Here is a 22,168-nt window from a genome sequence, read left to right as displayed (position 1 = left end):
ACAGATGTTGTGGCTCTTTCTAAGTGCTTTTGTTCCTGGGAACCATTGCTTGGGTGAAGTTTGAAAACTGTTAGCACAATGTCTCGGGAAGCAGACTTCTCAGCAGGATTCCATTTCTTTCTGTGTCTTGGGTATCATTAACATCTGTGGAGAAGGGGAATGTGGGAAAAAGTCAGCTTTGTTTGGCAACACCCACCTGCCAGAGGCATTCCTTTCCTGGGAGGAGAAAAAACGTCAAGTCACCTGGTAAACAAAATCAGTTTTTCAGCAACCTGGTTCACAGATCTGAGGATCTGGGGCATTGACACAAAGCTTTTCTCTCAGCTATTTGGGTGTCATTACCACTTTGTCTAATACATGCTAATTAATATTGACACAACAGTGTCAAATTCACCTTCAGGAGTTTTCCTCATTTACTGAGATTGCCTTAAATTTTCCTCGGGGTATGAAACCAATGGCAATAAAAAAGGTATCATTTATTTGATACTGGAGTTACTTATTTTTGCATTCCTTCTGGACTATGAATTTTATGTTAGGCAATGCAAAATACGGCTATGCAAATACAATTAAGACTTCATTGTCAAACTGGTATGCATTTTGTAAAAAAAAATTTTTAAAGAAACGCTCCCCGAAATGTTGGCTCTATATTCCTCAAATTAGAGTTAAGTCCTTTTTCAGGTAGGTAGGTAGGTAACAGTATGAACCCAATTAAGTTCAGGGCTACTATTTAACCCTGAGGATCAAAATAGATTCTGTTATTTTGTCACAAAAATAACCACAAGAAGAAAAATGAGGACAGAATAATACACAACTAACATTCAGTAGAGGGAGGAGAGACTCAGAGCTAATGAAAAATAAGCCATCCCTTTGCCTTTCAGTGTGGGCGCTAATGGACACTGTTTAAAAGTCAATAAATCAAGAAATAGAGGTATAAATATACTGTTAGAACAGTGTTAAACCATCAGACGAACTAAACACAGCAATAAACATCTTTATCATAGAAGAGGATATTGGTGAAATGGGAAATGACAGAAATTAGCTTTTACTTTTTCCTTTTGGTTGTTTTTCCCCCCAGTGCACAGTCGTCCTGGTGAAAGGATATGTCCCTCGGGAGGAAGGTTGGGAGAAAGACTAACAGTAGAATTGGGGCAGTGTAACGGGGTTGCCTTTCCTTCGTTCAAGGGGTTCTGGATCTGTAAGCTGGCTCAAGTCTGGAATTTACTAGGAAGCCATGACTCTGTTATGATTCAGGTTGGACTTTTGTTTACTTGACCTAGAACCCTTCCGCTTATACAGATCAAGTCCAGAGTTCAGTAGATTCCCCATCTATTTCACTTCTAGGGCTAGCATGATCAACTAGCCAATGCCATAGGTCTCTGTGAACCAAATTATTCTGATTCTACTTTGTTGTCCATTATGGTAACCATGCCCACCTTGCCTTTGGCAGCTAAGTGCACCACTTGGCTCCTGCCACCCTGGGATCCAATTATCCCCATTCCATTTAGGTTTCATAATTCAATAGCAGCAGTGCCCATGGTAACTTCTTTTCCCATCCTAGTTTTATTGAGATGTAATTGACCTCCACATTGTGTAAGACAGACAATGCGATGATTTGAGATATGTATATATTGTGAAATGATTACCACAATAAGGTTGGTTAACACATCTATCGCCTCACAGTTACAATAATTTTTTGGTAGAGACAACATTTCAAATCTATTCCCTTAGCAACTTTCAAAATATGCAATATAGTATTGTTAACCATAGTTACCATGGTTGTATATTACATCCCCAGAACTTTTTTATCTTACAGTTGGAAGTTTGTATTGAGAGGCTAAGAGAAAAGTTACCAGGTGTACTCACAACTGCAAAGAAAAATCTTTCCCTTCCCCCGCCGTTCCCGAAACCAGCCAGGGCGTGCCCGGTGGTAGTCTGACATAAAGGCAGGAACCAATCAAGTTCTGCTGAATGGTTTGAAATAAAGGCGGGAACCAATCAAGTTCTGCTGAGCGTTCAAATTTAAATGTCAGCCTATAACAACTCTGTAACCTCAAAAAAAAATCCCTAACTTGTTTGTGCCTGTCTATAAAAGAAGCTGTAAGATCCTTGCTCGGGGCCTTTTGCGTCACCGGCGACGAGTGCGCGGAGGACCGGGTTCGAACCTGCAATAAACGACCCTTGCCGCTTGGCTTTGGCTCTGGACTCTGGTGGTTTGTTTTCGGGGGGTCTCTCGAATCGGGGCATATCAGTATCCTTTGACCACCTTCACCCATTTCATCCAGCCTCGCCATTCCCGCCACCAGTCCCTGGCAGCCAGTCTGTTTTCTTCCACATATAAACGAGATGATACAGTGTTTGTCTTTATCTGTCTAGCTTATTTGACTTAGCATACCGCCCTTAAGGTCCACCCATGTTGTCACAAGTGGCAGGATTTTCTTCTCTTTTATGGCTGATTGTAATTACATTATTATGTATATGTTATATGTATATTATATATATAATTATAATATATAATATATAATTACATTATTATATAATTGTATAATTGTGTTGTATTACATTATTATTGTAAACAATACTGCAATAAACATCTCAAATATCTCTTTGAGATTATTATTTCATTTCCCAGAAGCCACTGTAACTCTGACCTACAGTGAAGAGTGATCACAGAGCTCTTCAGGGATGTTGGGACTCCCTTCACAAATTTATTTCTCACAGCTGTGGGGCAAGATGTATCTTCTGGACCCTCCCAGGGTGAGCGAGTATGTTTCAGGTGATAAAACCACTTTAACATCCCAATATCTCTAAGCCTTTGGATTTCTTCTACTACCCTATACCAAGGCAGTCCTGGTACATCCACTTCATTTAGAGTAGACCATATTTCATTTCATTTCTTAACCAAACTGTTAAGAGTCCTTTCTAAGAAGGCTCGTCAGAATGTAGGGATTTCAGTGTTCCAAACTTCATTAAGATCATCCCATATATCTCCATTCCAATTTCCAGGATTCCATTTCTTCCTTGTCAATGTCCTCACTTTAATAGCAGACACTATGCACATTTGGGAATTTAATTTGTGTTGTTAATTCAGCTACTCAAAGGATGAGAGGGTGGATTTCATTTTCAGCAGCCTCACCTCTGCAGCTACACGAGATAAGAGATTCTTTCAGGGCAGAGACTTTCTGGTCCTATAGGTGGCCTGTGAGCTGAGAATTCAAATCCCTGACCTCATTGTTTCCTTTCCCCATTTTGACCAGTGCATCTGGAACAACCAGCCAATCTCATTATAATGGTTAGTTTGACAAAAAATGTTATAAGGTATCAAGCACATGGTTATCCAGAACCTTACCTCTTGTTAAGTATTTGATAATAAGTATCCCATGATGGTATTTTATGTATCTCTATTGCAACATCATGCCTTGGACTATTAGTGATGTTTTACTACTGGAAAGAGAGTCATTAGTGACTTGAAATGTAATCAGATTGGAGAACAAATTTCAGAAACCCAGGACAAACTCTGAAAACTGTTCGGAAACAGACCCAACAGAATATATATAGTGATTTCATTTCTTTTGGATATATGTCCAGAAGCCAATGTAATTAATATATGTATAGAGAGAGAGATGGAGAAAGACACAGAGATATAAAGACAGAAAGTAAACTCATGAGTGTGTCCAAAGATCACCTCTTTCATGACTTTTAGCATCATAGATAACTTTTGCATGTTTTTGAAATCAATCTAAATCTATCTATCTAGTATGTACTCTTTTGTATATGAATTTTTCCACTCAATGCAATGTTTCTGAGATTTAACCATGTTGCTGAGTATAACAGTTCTTTCATTTTTATCATTGTTTTAGTTTACCATTATATGAATATACCAAAATTTGTTTATCCATTCTGTTAATGGTCAATAAGGTTTTCAATTTGAGACTATTATGAATTATATTGGTATGTATGTTCTTTTTAGTATACTGTATATATTTCTGCATTTCTACATATGTATGTATATTTTGTACATATATACCTAATAGTAAATTAGTAGTACACGGTGAATGTGAATTTCAAAATTTAATAGGAAATGCTAAACAGATTTTCAGTGTTATACCATTTTACACTACTTCTAGTACTTAATGAGAGTACCTATTAATCCACATTCTTGTGAACACTTTCTCCTGTTTTTTTTTTTCTCCTGAGTTTAGAAAATTAGCCCTTCTGATGTGCAGTATAACCTATAGTGCATTATAGTTTTAATTTGCATTTTTTTGTTTACTAATGGTGTTAAATATCTTCATGTGTTTACTGGACATTTGGTTAGCTGTGGAGTTCCCATACAAATGCCTAAATGCCCTTCTCCATTTTTCTTCTAGGTTGCTTCTTTCTTTCTTTCTTTCTTTCTTTCCTTCTTTCTTCTTTCTTTCTTTATTTCTTTCCTTCTTTCTTTCTTTCTTCTTTCTTTCTTTCTTTCTTTCTTTCTTTCTTTCTTTCTTTCTTTCTCTTTTTTTGGATTTGTGGGAGTTAAAAAAAAAAAAAGATATATTCAGGGTGCCTGGGTGGCTCAGTCGGTTGAGCGTCCGACTTCAGCCCAAGTCATGATCTCGTGGTCCGTGCATTCAAGCCCCGCATCGGGCTCTGTGCTGACAGCTCGGAGCCCGGAGCCTGTTTTGGATTCTGTGTCTCCCTCTCTCTCTGACCCTCCCCTGTTCATGCTCTGTCTCTCTCTGTCTCAAAAATAAACATTAAAAAAAAAAATTTAAAGAAAAAATAATAAAAAAATAAAAAAAGATATATTCTAAAATTAAGCCCATGGTTACCCACATATAGTCTTACTTTTTGGCTGTATTTTGATGAATACACAGTGGTGTATTTATTTTTTTCCACAATGGTGTATTTTGATGAATACAATTTCTTTTTTCCCCCAAGTTCTTATTAAAATTCCAGTTAGTTAACATATAGTGTAATATTAGTTTCAGGTGTAGAATTTAGCAACTCAACACTTACATGCAATACCCAGCGCTCATCACAGGTGCCTTCCAATAAATAAAATTTCTTCATTTAAATGCAGCCCCCATTTATCCAATTTTTTCTGTATGAGTTCTTTTGTCTCGTTGAGGAAGCCTTTCCTATGTCATATTATAAATCTGTGTTATATTTTTCTTTCATATTTATATCCACAACTCACCTGGAATTGATTTTTGTGTGTGTATGGTATGGTTTAGGGGTCAAGATTCATTTTGTATATTTGGATATCCAATTGTCCCAACGTATTTTACCGAACAGGTCATTGTTCTCATAGTGCTGACCTATGTGACCTTTATCATAAATCAGTCATCCATTTAAGTGTATACAGGCTGTTGTACGGTTTCTGCTCTAATCTTCTGGTATATTTGGCTACCTTTGCAGAAAAACAATGCTCTCTTAATTACTGTAGCTTTACAAAAAATCTTGTTATCCCCTAGAATGAATCCTCCTGTGTTCCCCACCCCCCCCCATTCAACATTTTCTTCAATATTACTGGCCCTTTGCATTTCTAAGTAGAATTTAGAATTAGCTTGTAAAATTTTATATAGAGGAAAGCTGGTAGAATTTTTTATTGGGATCATTTTGAATCTATAGATCAATTTGGGGAGAACTGATGTCCTTAACTTTAATCTAACAGTCAGAATTACAAGTCTTAAATCCATTAATCCAAGTTTTTATTTTTATTTTATTTTTAAAGATTTATTTTGAAGTAATATCTACATCCAATGTGGGGCTTGAACTCATGGCCCAGAGATTAAGAGTTGCACACTCTACAGACTGAGCCAGCCAGGATCCTTTATTAATCCAACTTTTTAATCCATTTAACATCTTACATCCTTCCATTTACTTAGGTTTTTAAATTTTACTAAGTTTTCTTTAGTTTTTGATGAAATGGTTTTGCGCATTTTTCATTTGACTTATTCCTAAAAATTGGATATACTTGATGCCATTTTGAACGAAATCACTTAAAATTATATTTTGTAATTGTTTATTGCAGGTATGAAGGAATACACTTGGGTACCTGATGATTTTGCTAAATTTAGGTTGCGATTTGTTTATCTGTGTATTATTTTAAATTTTCAACGTGCATGATTGTGGTATCTGCAGGCAACACTTCTATCTTTTATTGTTATTGTTATAATTTTTCTTTATTTCATTTATTTGCTTGCTTATTTACTGCCTAACTGTGTTGGCTAGGACATGTTACAATGTTGAGTTTAAGTAGTAAGAGTAATAAGAGAAGTAGACAAAGTTCCCAATCTCACAGGAAAAGCTTTCTTTTACCTTGAAGTATGGTGTTGACCGTAGAGTTTTTTGGTAGCCTTCATTAGATTTAGGAAGTTCCCATCTATTACTAGTTTGCAAAAAGTATTGACCTTAGATATTGAGTTTTATCAAATGCATTAATTGGTATTGTTCCTTATGACCATATATATATATTTTTTCTTTATAATAATAATGAAATAAATTGAAATCATTACTTCTCAAATGTTAAAACAACCCATATCCTTGGAATAAACCCAATTGTTTGTGATAAATTATCATTTTCATTTAACTTGAATTTGATTTACTAATTTTTAAGGATTTTACCTCTAAGTTTATAAGAGGTATTGACAATGCAACATTCTTTAATTTTATTTAAACTTCCCAATAACAACAATTTCATGCTTCTTCCCCACAAGATGCTCTGTGTACAAATGCAATACTTTCTATGAACTTAATTGTGTCCCCTCAAAATTCATATATTAAAACACTAGTCCCTAGTGCAACTGTGTGTGGAGATAGGATCTTTAGGAGGTAATTAAGGTTAAATGAAGTCATAAGAGTGAGGCCTTAATCTGATGGGAGAAGAGAAAGAGATTCTCTCTTTGTCCCCATGCATGCACCAAGGAAAGGCCATGTGAGGACATGTAAAAGGCAGCCATCTACAGCCCAGAAAAAGAACATTAACCATAAAGTGAATTTTCTGACATCTTGCTAATAAACTTCTAGCCTTCAGAACTGTGAGAAAATTAATATATCCTATTTAAATCACTCAGTCTATGTGGTATTTTGTTATAGCAATGTGAACAGACTATGACATCACCTGTATCCCCAAAAGAGAGACATAAAATCCCACCAGCTGCATATGCATTTCTAAGTGTTGTTAATTGCTTTCCTAGCTCATTTACAACCCCACCTGAATATTCTATCACACAAAGACTAAATTGTAAAGTTAACAACCATGAAAATTCTTTATACCAAGTAATACAGAAAAGAAGGATGATGGAAAAAATACTTAAAATATGCAGACTCACACATAACAAGCAAGGAAAAAATATGCATAGCTGCTATAATCTTCATTTCTATTACTGGTTGCAAGGCTGCAGTCGGTAACTCGTAACTTCATTTTCCTACTTCCAACCTCATGGTTTCTGGGACCTCAGCCACCAAGTCAGGAATTTTTATTTTACAGAGTAATCTGATATTTCATAACTGAAGGGCCTTAGCTCTTAATGGTTTTGTCTTTGCTCGGTTGCAGTTTTGTGTTAACTTTTATTTACAGACAGAGAAATAGTAAGAGATGCTCCAGAAAAATCTCACTCCCCATATATTATTTTCTGACGTCATTTTATATTAGAAGTCAAATTTTCACATGCATGGTTATCAGAATCAATTTCCCCCAACTAGTTTCTGTTAGTTCAGAGACATGAGGACCCTGAAATGGACAAATAGCAGTTTCTACTTCTTATCCATTGTATTCTTGATTATGTCTTCCGGTGGAAGCATTCCTTGTTTGGGAAGTGAAACCTTTAAATCAGAGTCAAATACATAGAAATAGAAACAAAAATCCTGGGAGTGAGGATTTAATAACCTTTAATAATGACAGAAGCCACTCCCACATCTACCTCTTTATCTCCAGACCCATATATTATGGCAATTAGAGAAATGGCATTGTATATTGGGTGTTATTTCAAAGCATATTCCCTATGATAATGTTCCATCTCATAGAATGTTGTCTTTTCACTGCACCATAGTGAATCTTCAGGAAGCTATACAATGGCTCTGTCAGACTAGAAGCTTCTCGGTAATAGGGTACATTGTAAGACCATTGAATTCCATCATTCTCTTCTCATGCTGCAAATTGCTTTTCCTGACCAGAAGCCATGTTTTGTGGGATTCTTTGATGATGAATAAGTGGTTTCTTATTTCCATAAAAAATACTGTGGGCAGTGAGGGCAGTCATGGAGACTGGAAGGGGTGACTACTATTTCAAATGCAAGGACAGCAATGCAAGACTTCAAGGACCATGGCAAATCTACATAATGTGGCACCACTAAAGGACCATAATAAATTTCCAGTAGACAACCCAAAGATATAGGATCTGTGATTTACTCAATAGAGAATTCAAAATAGCTGTTTTAAAGAAGCCCGATGAGTTGTAAGAAAACACAGAAGAGCAATTCAATGAAATTCATAATATAGAAAATAAAAAGTTTAGCAAACAGAAATCATAAAAGAGCCAAACAAATTCTGGAGCTGAAGAATACAATGAATGAAAAGAAAAATGCAATAGTGAGCATCACTATCACAACAGAGCAAGCCGAAGAAAGAATCAGTGAAGTTGAAGACAGCATATTTGAAATTATTCAGTCAGAGGGGAAAAAAATGAAAAAGAATGAAGAAATCCTATGTAAACTACAGGATAGCATCAAGGGATGTAATCTGTGAATTACTGAAGTCCTCAAAGTAGAAGAGATGGAAAGGGGGCAGCAAGCTCATCTAAAGAAATAATGGCTGAAAACTTTCCAAATATAGAAAGAGATTTGGTTATCCCAGTGATAGAAGTTCACAGATCCCCAAATAATTCAACTCCAAAAGATCTTCTTGAAGAGAAATTATAATAGAACTGTCAGAAATCAAAACAAAGAGAAAACCAATCTTTAACACAGTAAGAGAAAAGAATTTTGTCACTTACTGGGGCACCTGGGTGGCTCAGTTGATTAAGCATCCAACTCTTGATTTACGCTCAGGTCATGATCTCACAGTTGGTGAGTTTGAGCCCCACATTGGGATTCAAGCTGACAATGTGGAATATATAATATAATATATAAATATTATATAATAATAATTATTATTATTATTTGGGAGAGTGCAAGTAGGGGAGGAACAGAGAAAGGGGAACAGAGGATCTGAAGTAGGCTCTGTGCTGACAAGCTGACAGCAGTGAGTCCAAGGTGGGGCTCAAACTCATGAACCATGAGATCATGACCTGAGCTGAAGTTGGATGCTCAACTGACTGAACCACCCAGGTGCCCCAATAAACATTTTTTTTTTTTTTTAAAGAATCTTGTCACTTACCAAAAAACTCCCCATAAGTCTATCACTGGATTTCTCAACAGAAAATCTTAGAGGCTAAAGAAAGTGAGATAATATATTCAAAGTGCTGAATGAAAATAAAATCCTTGCCAACCAAGAATACTTTATCGGGCAAATTTGCCTTTCACAAATAAAGGAGAGAAAAAGACATTCCTAGAGAAACAAAAGCTGAGGGAGTTCATTACCACTAGATTCACCCTACAAGAAATGCTGAAAGGAATTCTTGAAGCAGAAGTGAAAGGATACTAATTAGTAACATGAAAACATATAAAAATATACCACACACTGGCAAAGGTAAGTATAAAGTCAAGTTGAGAATACTTTAACACTGTAACATGATGGTATGTTAACCACTTAACTCTAGCAGGAAAGTTAAAAAACAAAAGTATTAAAAATAACTATAGCAACAATAATTTGTTAATGAATACACAATCTAAAAAGAGGTAAATTGTTATGCCAAAAATATAAAATATGGGTGGGGGTGGAGTAAAAGAACACAGTTTCTGTATGTAATCAAAGTTGAGTTATCAGCATAAAATAGCCTGTTTTAAGATGTTTTGTGTAAGCCTCCTGGTAATGACAAAGCGAACACCAACAGTAGATACATAAATGATAAATAGGATGGAATTAAAGTATACCGCTATGGCATTCACAGAATTGTCAATTCCTTCATAAAGAAGATAGTGACAGGAGGAGGACAAATGGAACAAGAAAACTATAAAACATCCAGAACATAATCAATAAGAAAGCATTAGTAAGTCCTACCTATCAATAATTAATCCAAGGGCATCTGGGTGGCTCAGTCAGTTAAGTGACTGACTTTGGCTTAGGTCATGATCTCATGGTTCATGGGTTCAAGCCCCGTATCAGGCTCTGTGGTGACAGCTCAGAGCCTGGAGCTGCTTTGGATTCTGTGTCTTCCTCCCTCTCCGCCACTCCCCTGCTCATGCCCTGTCTCTCTGTCTCTCAAAAATGAATAAATGTTAAAAAATAAATAAATAAAAGTAAAAGAATTACCCTAGATGTAAGTATATTAAACTCTCCCATCAAAAGGCATAAGTGCCTGAATAGATTTAAAAAAACAAGACTCAACTATGTGATGCCTACAAGAGACTCATATCAGCTTTAAGGAATACACAAAGGCTAACAGTAAGGGTTTGAAAAAAGATAATCCATGCAAGTGGAAACAAAGAGATTAGGGCTGGCTATAGTTTTCCCAGGCAAATATATTTGAACTAAAAAAGCTGTAATAAAAGACAACAAAGGGACACCTGGCTAGCTCCGTTGGTAGAATATATGACTATTGATCTCAGGATTATGAGTTCAGGCCCCATACTGGACATAGAAATGACTTGAAAAAATTATATGTATGTACTTAAGAAGATAATTAATGATAAAGGGGTCAATTCATCAAGAGGATATAACAATTGAAAATATATATGTATTCAACATGGGAGCATCTAAATATATTAAGCAAATACTAAAAATCTTTAAGGGAGAAATAGACATTACGATAGTAGGGGACTTTAAGACCCTACTTTATTATTTTTTTTTTTTAATTTTTTTAACGTTTATTTATTTTTGAGACAGAGAGAGACAGAGCATGAGTGGGGGAGGGTCAGAGAGAGAGGGAGACACAGAATCCGAAACAGGCTCCAGGCTCTGAGCGGTCAGCACAGAGCCCGACGCGGGGCTTGAACTCACGGACCGCGAGATCATGACCTGAGCTGAAGTTGGGCGCTTAACCGACTGAGCCACCCAGGCGCCCCAAGACCCTACTTTCACAATGGATAGATCATTCAGACAGAAAATCATTAAGGGAAATGGTAGATTTGAACTATACTTTAGACCAATGGATATAATAGACATTTACAAAACATTTCACCACCACCAGCAAAATAGTGCACACACAACATTCTTGAGGATAGACCATATGTTAGGTCTAAAACCAGTCTTAGCAGATATATGAAGATCAAAATTATACTAAGTATCTTTTCTTCCCATAATGGTATGAAACTAGAAATCAATAATGAAAAGAAAACTGGAAAATTCACAAATATATGAAAATACACTTGATCTTAGCCAAAAGGCCGAGAAGCGATACAAATATATGAAAATAAAACAACACACTCCTGATCAACCAGTGGATCAAAGAAGTAATCAAAAGGGAAATTGAAAATATCTTGAAAGAAATGAAAATGGAAATCCAGCACACCAAAACTTTTGGGATGCAGCAAAAGCAGCTACAAGAGGGAAATTTGTAGTGATAAATGCCTACATTAAGAAAAAATGAACAATGTAAATGCACCCCTCAGGAAAGTAGAAAAAGACTAGCAAAAGGAAGCAAATAAGGATCAGAGCAGAAATAAAGGAAATAGAGACCAGAGAAATAATGGAAAAGATCAGTGAAAGTAAGAGTTGGTTGTTTAAAAAGAAAAGATAAACAAAATTGGCAAACTTTTAAAGACTAAGAAAATAAGTAAGATCAGAAATGAAAGAAGAGACATTAAAGTGATATCAGAGAAATACAAAGGATCATAACAGACTACTATGAACAATTCCACACCAATGACTTGGATAACCTTAAAGAATAACCTTGAGGAAATGAATAAATTCCTAGAAATATACTACCTACTGAGACTGAGTCATGAAGAAATGGAAAATCTGAACAGACCAATAACAAGGAGATTAAATCCATAATCAAAAACGTCCCAAAAAAGAAAACCCAGGACCATATTTTTTCATTGGTGAATTCTACTGAACATTTAAAAAATTAACACCAATCCTTTTCAAACTCTTTCCAAAAATAGAACAGAAGGAAACATTACCAAACTCATTTTGCAAGGCCAGCATTGCACTGATATCCAGACAAGGATACTGCAAGAAAAGAAAACTATAAGCCAATATCCCTGTAAAAATTCTCAACAAAATATTAACAAACAGAATTCGACAGCACATTAAAAGGATCACAGACCATGGTCAAGTGGGATTTATCCATTGGATGCAAGGATGATTCAACATCTGCAAATCAATTAGTGTGATACTCCACATTACTAGACTGAAAGACAAAAATCATGATCATCTCAACAGATGTAGAAAAAGCATTTGATAAATGACAAGTCCCATTTTCATAGGACAAGCCAACAACAAAATCATACATAATGGTGAAAGGTCAAAAAGTTTTGGGGTGTCTGGGTGGCTCAGTCAGTTAAACGTCCTACTCTTGATTTTGGCTCAGGTCAAGATCTCATGTTAGTGATCTCATGCCCTGCATCGGGCTTTGTGCTGACAGTGTGGAGCCTGCCCATGATTCTCTCTCCTTTCTCTGCCTCTCCCCCACTCGTGCTCCCTCTCTATCTCTCTCAAAATAAATAAACACATAAAAAAAGTTTTCCTCTAAGATCAGGAACAAGACAAGTATGCTAGTCCTAACCCGAAAAAATTAGGCAAAAAAAAAAAAAAAGAAAAGAAAAGAAAAGAAAAGAAAAAAGTATCCAAACCAGAAAGGAAGAAGTAAAATTGTCTCCGTTTTCAGACGGTATGATATATATAGAAAATCCTAAGGACCCCACCAAACCACCACCACCACCACCACCAACAACAAAAACCTAGTAGAACTAATAAACTAATTCAGTAAGCATGAAAGATACAAAATCAACATAAAAAAATCAATTGCATTTCTATATACTAATGACAAACTGTCTGAAAAAGAAAGAAGACATAAAATACCTAGGAATAAATCTAACCAAAGGGTGAAAAATCTGTACACTGAAAGTGTATGACTTTGATGAAAGAAATCAAAGAAATATAAAATAAAGGAAAATACATCTCATGTTCATGGATCAGAAAAATTAATAGTGTTAAAGAACAGTACAGTAGAATAGGTATTACCCCCTTATCTGTGGGGAATATGTTCCAAGACCCCCCTAGTAGATGCCTGAAATTGTGGATAGCACCAAACCCTAAATATGCTGTGTTTTTCCTGTATATACAAACCTATGATAAAGTTTAATTTATAAATTAAGCACAGTAAGAGATTAACAATGATAACTAGTCATAGCATAGAAAAATTTTAACAATATACTGTAATACAAGCCATGTGAATGTGGTCTCTCTTTTTCAAAATATCTGATTGTACTGTAACTCATCCTTCTTGTGATGCTGTGAGATAAAACAATGCCTGTATGATGAGATGAAGTGAGATGACTGACGTAGGCATTGTGATGTAGCGTTTGGTTACTATTGATCATCTGATGATGTGTCAGGAAGATTATCTGTTTCCAGACCATGGTTGACTGTAGGTAACTGAAACTGCAGAATGTGAAATCATGGGTAAGAGGGGCCTATTGTACCACACAAAGCCATATACAGATTCAATGTAATTTCTATTAAAATTCCAATGGCATTTTTCATAGAAGTAGAAAAAAAATCCTAAAATTTGTATGGGACCACAAAAGACCCAGAATAGCCCAGTAATTTTGAGCAAGAAGAACAAAAGCATCACACTGCCTGCTTTTAAAATATATTACAAATCTATAATAATCAAAACAGTATGGTATTGGCATAAAAACAGACACATAGACTAAGGAAACAGAATCAAGAATCCAGAAATAAACCCTTGTATATATGGTCAAATAATACTTACAAGGGAGCAAAGAATATTCAGTGGAGAAAGGATAGTCTCTCCAATGAATGATAATGGAAAAGTTGGATGATTATATGCAAAAGAATAAAACTGGACCCCTATTTACACCACCTACATAAATTGATTCAAAATGGATTCAAGACTCTGGGGCACCTGGGTGGCTCTGTTGGTTGAGCATCTGACTTTGGCTCAGGTCATGATCTCACGGTTTGTGAGTTCAAGACCCAGGTCACCTCTGTGCTGACAGCTTAGAGCCTGGAGCCTGTTTCAGATTCTGTGTGTGTCTCTCTCTCTGACCCTCCCCACTCACACTCTGTATCTATCTCTCAAAAATAAATAAAAATGTTCAAATGGATTCAAGACTTAAACATTATAAAACTCCTAGAAAAAAAGGATTTGAGAAAATACAACATCCTTTCTTAATAAAAACCCTCAAGAAAGTCAGGATAAAAAGATCATACTTAAACATCATAAAAGCCATATGTGAAAACCCAGAGCTAATATCATCCTCAATGGGGAAAAACTGAGAGCTTCCCCCTGAAATCAGGAACACGACAGGGATGTCCACTCTCACCACTGTTGTTTAACATAATGTTGGAAGTCCTAGCAGCAGCAATCAGACAACAAAATGAAATAAAAGGCATCAAAACTGGCAAAGAAGAAGTCAAACTTTCACTTTTGCAGGTAACATGATATTCTACATGGAAAACCCAAAAGAATCCACCAAAAGACTCTTAGAACTGATACATGAATTCAGTAAAGTTGCAAGGGTACAAAATCAATGTACAGAAATCAGTTGCATTTTCATACACCAACAATGAAGCAACAGAAAGAGGAATAAAGAAATTTATCCCATTTACAATTGCACCAAGAACCATAAAATACCTAGGAATAAACCTAACCAAAGATGTAAAAGATATGTATGCTGAAAACTATAGAAAGCTTATGAAGGAAATTGAAGAAGACACAAAGAAATGGAAAACATTCCATGCTCATGGATTGGAAGAAAAATATTGTTAAAATATCAATACTCCAAAGAAATCTACAATCCCAATCAAAATTGCACCAGCATTCTTCTTGAAGCTAGAACAAACAATCCTAAAATTTGTATGGAACCTCAAAAGACCCTGAATAGCCAAAGTAATATTGAAGAAGAAGACCAAAGTGGGAGGCATCACAATCCCAGACTTTAGCCTCTACTACAAAGCTGTAATTATCAAGACAGCATGGTATTGGCACAAAAACAGACACATAGACCAATGGAATGAATGGAAACCCCAGAACTAGACCCACACACGTATGGCCAACTAATCTTTGACAAAGCAGGAAAGAGCATCCACTGGAAAAAAGACAGTCTCTTTAGCAAATGGTGCTGGGAGAACTGGGCAGCAACATGCAGAAGAATGAAACTAGACCCCTTCTTACACAATACACAAAAATAAACTCAAAATGGATAAAAGAGCTAAATGTGAGACAGGAGACCATCAAAACCCTAGAAGAGAAAGCAGGCAACAACCTCTTTGACCTCAGCCACAGCAATTTCTTATTCAATACATCTCCAAAGGCAAGGAAATTAAAAGCAAAAAGAACTATTGGGGACCTCATCAAGATAAAAAGCTTCTGCACTGCAAAGGAAACAATCAACAAAACTAAAAGGTAACCGATGGAATGGGAAAAGATATTTGCTCCATATCTGACCAAGGGTTAGTATGCAAAATCTATAAAGAACTTACCAAACTCCACACCCCAAAAACAAATAATCCAGTGAAGAAATGGGCAGAAGGCATCAATAGACACTTTTCCAAAGTAGACATCCAAATGGGCAACAGACACATGAAAAAATGTTCAACGTCACTCATCATCAGGGACATACAAATAAAAGCCACACTGAGATACCACCTCACACCAGAGTGGCTACAATTAATAATAAGTCAGGAAACAACAGATGCTGGTGAGGACATGGAGAAACGGGAACCCACTGGCACTGTTGGTGGGAACGCAAACTGGTGCAGCCACTCTGGAAAACAGTGTGGAGGTTCCTCAAAAAATTAAAAACAGGTCTACCCTATGACCCAGCAGTAGCACTGCTAGGAATTTACCCAAGGGATACAGGAGTGCTGATGCAGAGGGGCACTTGTACCCCAATGTTTACAGCGGCACTCTCAACAATAGCCAAATTATGGAAAGAGCCTAAATGTCCATCAACTGATGAACAGATAAATAAATTGTGGTTTGTATATACAATGGAATACTAGTTGGCAATGAGAAAGAATGAAACCATGCCATTTGCAGCAACGTGGATGGGACTGGAAGGTATTATGCTGAGTGAAATAAGTCAGTCAGAGAAGGACGGATATCATATGTTTTCACTCATATGTGGATCTTGAGAAACTGAACAGAAGACCATGGGGGAAGGGATGGGGAAAAAAATAGATGCAAACAGAGAGGGAGGGAGGCAAACCACAAGAGACTATGAAGTACAGAGAACAAACTGAGGGTGAATGGTGGGGTGGAGAGGGAAAATGGGTGATGGACACTGAGGAGGGCACTTGTTGGGATGAGCACTGGGTGTCATAGGTAAGCCAATTTGACAATAAATTATATTCATGAAAAATAAATGAAATAAAATAAATAAAAAATCTCCTAGAAGAAAACGTAGGGAAAAAGCTCTTGTCAAGGGTATTGACAATGATTTTTTGGATGTGACACCAAAAACAAAGGCAATAAAAAGCAAAAGTTATTAAGTGGGGCTACCTCAAACTAAAACTTCTGCACAGGTTCTACCAAATGTAAAGCCAGCCTACAGAATGGAGAAAATATTTGCAAACCATTTATCTCATAAGGAGTTAAATATCCAACATATAGAGAGAACTTCTACATCTCCATAGCAAAAAAACCCAAACAATCTGATTTAGAAAAGGGCAGAGGAACCGAACAGACATTTTTTTCCAAAGAAGACATCCAAGTGACCAGAAGGCACATGAACAAATGCTCAACATCACTAATTTCCAGAGAAATACAAATTAAAGCCACAATGAAATATTCCCTTACACCCGTTAGAATGGATATTATAAAAAAAGGTAACAGCTAACAAATGGCGGTGAGGTTGTGGGGGGGGGGGGGGAAGGAACCATCAGGAATTTCCTTGTGGGGATTTAAATTGGTGCAGTCACTATGGAAAACAGTATGAAGTTTCTTCAAAAATTTCAAAATAGAACCATCAGAAGATCCAGCAATCCCATTTCTAGGTAACGAAGGAAATGAAAGGAAATGAGATGAAAAGACACCAAAGCGATACCTTCTCTCCCATGTTTATCGCAGGATTATTTACAAGAGCCAACACATGGAAACGATCTAAGTGTCCATCGACAGATGGACGGATGAAGAAAATGGGCTAAGTGTATATGCAATGGGATGGCTCTCAGACCTAGAAACAAGAAATCCTGCTCTTTGTAACAGTGAGGATGGGCCTTGAAAGCATTACGCTAAGTGATGTAAGCGAAACAGAAAAAGACAAATATCACGTGATTTCGCCTATCTGGGGAATTTAACAAAAGCAGAACTCAGAGAAACAGAGGGTAGACTGGTGGTTACCGGTGGTTGGGGACTGGGAGAAATGGGGAGGTAGTGATCACACTGTGCCAACATCCAGTTACAAGATGAATCAGTTCTGGGGATGGAAGGTACAGCACGGTGAGAACAGTTAATACTGTATTGCATCCTAGACAGTTGCACAGAGAGTAGATCTTAAATGTTCTCAGCACACACACAACACGGTAATTATGTGCAATGATGGAGGTGTTAATTAACCTTGGGGTAATCATTTCACAAAACATATGTGTGTCAAATCATCACCCCGCGTACTTCAGTTGTTTTGAATTTTTTAACGTTTATGTATTTTTGAGAGAGAGAGAGAGAGAGCGTGAGTAGTGGAGGGGCAAAGAGAGAGGCAGGCACAGAATCCAAAGCAGGCTCCCGGCCGTAAGCTGTCGGCACAGAGCCTGATGCGGGGCTCGAACTCACGAACCGTGAGATCGTGACCTGAGCTGTAGTCGGAGGGAGATTTCAGTGGTGTGAAATGCTACCGAGGGGCACTCGATAGAGAGTGAGCGAGATTGCTTTAGCACGAGGGAGGCATTCGATGACCTTGGCAAAAGCAGTTTGGCGGAACGCTGAGGGTGGAGACCCACAGGGGGACAGTGGGCTGAGATGTGAGAGGAGAGGAAGTAGTGGAGTAGCTGGGGTGAGAGGAGGAAGTGCGAACGTCAAGGCCAATCTCCTGAGTTAACTTTGGGGTTCTTCCTCTGTCCACTGCCTTCAAACCCCTCCGCCCCCTACGCACGTTCATACATTCCACTGAAAGTATGATCTGTGGCAACGGCCTCTTACATCCTGGCATTTGGTGTTAGACTGCGTAGATAGCTTTCCTCATGTATCCCCTCACTCGCGCCCCTGCATTCCTAAGCCTCCCGGTGGCTCAAATGGGTCATTGCCCCTGGTCTCCCAGCCGGCCCCCTTAAGGCCGGTCTGGTGTGTTTCCAACTTTTCTTTCACACACCCCATCACCGGCAGGTTTCAAAATGCGCATGTGAAAGAAAATAACAAAATAAAACGCACGTATGCTTATTTCCCCCTGCTTAAAACCCTTTGATGCCACTCCAGTGCATGCAAGGTAAGTGCATGCAACTTGCCCAGCGCAATCTACTAGGCTGTCCAAGTTCTGGTTCCTGCCCCTCCCTCACCTCTTGGCCAATCAAGTTTATGTGCCCGCCAACATATAGCTCCTCGGACCTTTTCACACTAGCCATGCTCTGTGGTGGCTTTTCTTTTTCCAGGCGTTTGGAATAGTTTCTAGTTCTCTTTCCGGAGCTACCTCAAGCAAGTCTTCCACGTCCTCCTCTTCGCGTCTACCCCATGATCACTCTTGTCCTTCATTCTTACTTATTTCTCTCTTTGTTCTGTTTTGTAATGTTTCCGGAGTATAATTTAGTGATTCATCACTTAAATATAACACCCAGGGCTCACCCCGACAGGTGTCCTCCTTAATTTTACCCTTCATCCAACACATCCTTTATTGTATTGTGTGCTTAGCTCTCCAGAAGACTGTGACTTCCTGGAGCACAAGCAATATGGCATTAATCTTTGTATTTCTAATATTTATGACAGCGCGTGGCATGGTGAGGGAATCTTAAGCTGCTGTGGCAATTTGGGGAGCATTACAGATATTTCTGACACCAGCGTTACTGCTTTACCAGTAAGTATCAAAGGCGGAAGGACACAGACCTCTGGGGTGGCATTAAGTCCCCGGGTGGACCAGGCTCCAGGGAGCAAGGACCCTGTTCGAAGCTGGAGGAGGGACAGTAAGTATCCTCCGGACCGAGAAGATACTTTAAATCTGAAAAACAAAGCAAGCCCCTCCACACCGTCTACACAGTTTTATTCAGGGTAACTTACTGGCAAGAGGCATCTGGCAGGCTGGGTTGGCCGGCCGGCCGGCTGGCAGGTGATCCGAGCGCTGGGTAGCTATTCTCCACCTGGTCTGGGCTTTAATCCACGTCTGGAATAGAGCGAGGGGCACAGCGGTGAGGTCAGAGGGTAGCTACCTAAAGTGGTGCCATCTGTGTGCCAGTCACCTCTACTAGTTATATAAAGTAGTGCCTTTGGTCACCACTTTAGGGAATATCAGAACAAGCCTTTCCGCATCCAGCCAGGGCACTCATGGACCTCCAAAGGGCCCGGAACACAGAGCCCTGAGGGAGGTCGTGGTGCGGGCATGACCAAGATGGAGGGCCAAAGATGGAGTCTGTGTTGTCAGCTGACTCCAGACCCCTTCCGCAGCAGTCCTTCTGTTCAAGTCCACCCAGGATTTCAAATACCCGTCTTCCCATTATAAAGACTCTGTAGTTCTATTCTCAACCAAAATTTCCCTGAGGAATATAGTCTTTACTGCAAAGCAGACTGGCCCACACTCCATGGCTTTTCGGTCCCATCAGCTTCCTGAACATTCTGCCCCAGAGACACAGAAGGAGACCCGTGGGGTCGGTGTGAAGGGGATGCCAGACTGCTACTGCCTGATTCATCTCCCTACTGTGGACTCAGTGGCTAAATGAGATAATTGCATCTGGGAAATATGAAAATCTAGAAATAACAAAATCTCTGTAGCACCAATAAGGCCAGGCAAGCTAAAACTCAAAAACAAGAATTATTCCAAATTTACCTATATTTCATTCTTTCTTCGATCTGATTATTCTTCTTCTGCTTCTATCCGGTACATACTTGCTTTAGACAGATTTACAACTGGTACAAACTTAATTTCTTTCTTGGCCACAACATCAAATACATCACTGTTTTAACTGGTCTAAGTTGCCTTAAAAGTGCCCCCATTTCTTGCTAGTGTACTTTAATTCTCGAATTCTGATAGCAAAGAAGAAAATAAGTCCAGGCAAGCATCCTCCTTTTGATAAGTTAGGCATGGATGAATTCCCATCGACTCACTTGTCCCAATATGAGTCACTGAAGACCATTCTGAACAGGCTAGCATGTGGTAATTGTTCTTGTTATAAAGGGTTTTCCACTCCATTAATACAGTACTTAATTCTTAAATGTATTTTAAGGACTAATCTGACAGGGTCTAATTTGATCATTTCTCTAGATCAGTTATTTCAAAGACAATAACTTGCCTTATAAAATGGCTCAAATTACCTTCACCTTGATGTGGGTTTTTCAAAATTGCACTTTTTGAATAAGGCAGAACCATGTACATGGGTCCACGGGTTGCATACTTCATATCCCTGTGCCTCTCCTCCTTGAAGGCAGCTGAGACCCTAGAAGAAGAGGGTAGGAGAACCCAAACAGCCACCAATGACGGGGAGGGGACAATCATCCAAGGCCAGACCCCATCTCCTCTAATAGCCAGAATGGAGTATACTTCTCCATCCCACTGCGCCTAGCAACTGAGGTTGTCCTTCTGTGGTAGTTGACGATTAGAAACATGGAGGTAGTCTCAAACTCTGATGATGTAAAGAAGGTGGCAACCTGCTGATTTTCCTGGCCAATTTCGCCCCATGTGTAGTGCAGGGCTCAGAGTGAATTGCTATTTACCTGTCTATAAGTCTGCCTTGTCACTCCCTTCTCACCTGCATTCCAATCTCATTCTGGCAGAGTCATGGTGCCAGGTCAAAGTTGTGATTTACTGGATTATTCAGTAGCTTCTAGATGACTTTTGTCAGCTATACTCCTTCCTGAGAGGCAGCAGTGCACCTTGACGTAAAAGCCGTGACTTCCAAAATCCATGTACTTCTCAGGAGCTCCTACAAGCCCCCTTCCCACGGTGGAAAGGACACAGGAGGTCTTAACTGTGACACTCAGCAGGGACCTGGGCCATCTGCAGATGTGGCCTATGGTCTCTTGGAGAAATACTGCTTTAGGACCTTGGAGCTTTATGCTTACTTTGGACAATTCTCATTCAAGCTCTCAGAACATAGTAGAGATTTGCAAAGCTACCTAAAGCAAGTTAAGCAAGTGTCTTACCACTTCAGCAAAAAAAGAATGGCCATGGTCTCAGGAAATCTAATTTGTTCAACAACAAATTGTCCCAGAAAAAATGACAAGTCATGCTCAAAATGTCACAAGACGAGTTGGGCAATATTCCTGTATTGAATCATTTATTCAGTACTATTGACTGTCACCGAGATGTTATAGTTCAAAGGAAAATATCAGGTTATGCAAGATTTTATCTGTAGCACATATGTCAAACTGAAAAGTAAACCATATTAAAGCAATAACAAAGGTGCTGGAGGGTCTTTCTGGACCCTTGAAAATGGCAAACTGCTTTTGATACTCAGGTTAGCATTCCTAGATGATATCTTCTAGCTTCATGCCAGACTGATGCACAACCACTCCATTCAAGTATCGGCCGGAAGAACAATGTGTAGTTTCCAATGACAGATGTAAATGAAAAACGTCATGTCACATTAAAGTTTCTGGTTAAGTGAAAAACCACACTCACCTTGACCCCTGCCCTTCACCCAAAGGCATAAGAATACGACTGATGAAAAACGCAACACAGGGAGTGAAAATGATTTAGTGGAGGCCAAATTCGTATAAGAAATACTGTTACATAGTCATTTGTATGTAGTCCAATGA

At 38.4% G+C, this 22,168-nt stretch overlaps 1 long non-coding RNA gene across 1 annotated transcript; it reads right to left on the bottom strand.

The window, feature by feature from the left end:
* Positions 1 to 24: 24 nt before the first annotated feature.
* Positions 25 to 21,556, bottom strand: LOC147575511 (uncharacterized). The gene is made up of 3 exons (XR_015242467.1): positions 20,726 to 21,556; positions 19,478 to 19,580; positions 25 to 144 (listed from the first exon to the last, which is right to left on the bottom strand). It is a non-coding gene; the product is annotated as an uncharacterized LOC147575511 (long non-coding RNA).
* Between the last annotated feature and the right edge of the window lie 612 nt (positions 21,557 to 22,168).

This window comes from Puma concolor, chromosome D3 (genome assembly GCF_028749965.1).
Source record: "Puma concolor isolate L17-30 chromosome D3, mPumCon1.1.hap2, whole genome shotgun sequence".
Taxonomy (NCBI): Eukaryota; Metazoa; Chordata; class Mammalia; order Carnivora; family Felidae; genus Puma; species Puma concolor.
This window is presented reverse-complemented; position numbering and strand designations above follow the sequence as displayed.